This window comes from Hemiscyllium ocellatum, unplaced genomic scaffold, assembly GCF_020745735.1.
Source record: "Hemiscyllium ocellatum isolate sHemOce1 unplaced genomic scaffold, sHemOce1.pat.X.cur. scaffold_360_pat_ctg1, whole genome shotgun sequence".
In the NCBI taxonomy this organism is placed as follows: domain Eukaryota; kingdom Metazoa; phylum Chordata; class Chondrichthyes; order Orectolobiformes; family Hemiscylliidae; genus Hemiscyllium; species Hemiscyllium ocellatum.
This window is the reverse complement of record NW_026868508.1, coordinates 116131-116865: the sequence shown is the minus strand read 5'-3', so window position 1 is coordinate 116865 and position 735 is coordinate 116131.

Here is a 735-nt window from a genome sequence, read left to right as displayed (position 1 = left end):
ACCAGGGGCAACACAATCAGGCCCTTGGCCCTGTCCAGTCGAACGAGGAAGAAGACAGTCAGTCCCTTGAGTCACTTACACAGGATCAATAGGAGGCCATTCCCACCTCAATGCACTTACACAGGGGCAGAATGAGGTAATTGATGCTGATTCCTGATGAATGTCTTATGCCCAAAACGTCAGTTCTCTTGCCTCTCGGATGCTGCCTGACCTGCTGTATGTTTCCAACAATCGACTCTCTACTCTGATCTCCAGTATCGGCAGTCTGAGGTGTCTCCTAACTGATGCTCCAACATGATAAACAATTGGAGCAGAGGCTGCACAGACAGACTGCTCCACGTTGTTCCTCATGGCTCTGTTGCTCATGATACGCATGTGGGACTTTAATTTGGTTTTCTCGCGGTGAGGAGGGAAGCCATATATGTGAAGTCTCAAGAAGGCACCTTCCGTCTCCGAGAAGACAGCCTGGTGTTCTCTGTGTAGGGCAGAAGCTGGTGGGAATGGCTACCTGTTTCAGATTGAAGGTATTGTGGCTGCTGTTGGGGATTGTGAACAACCTGACGTTCAGCACGGGTTCACACGCCGACTGCACAATAACGTTGGGAGAGTTAATTAAGGCATATAAACTATTAGGAAGGCTATGTTAGACTAATGGATGGACTCTCTAATTTCAAATAATGCTGACCTTGTCCATGTTGATCTGGTCTAGTGCACGTCCCTGTTCAGTGTAACCTG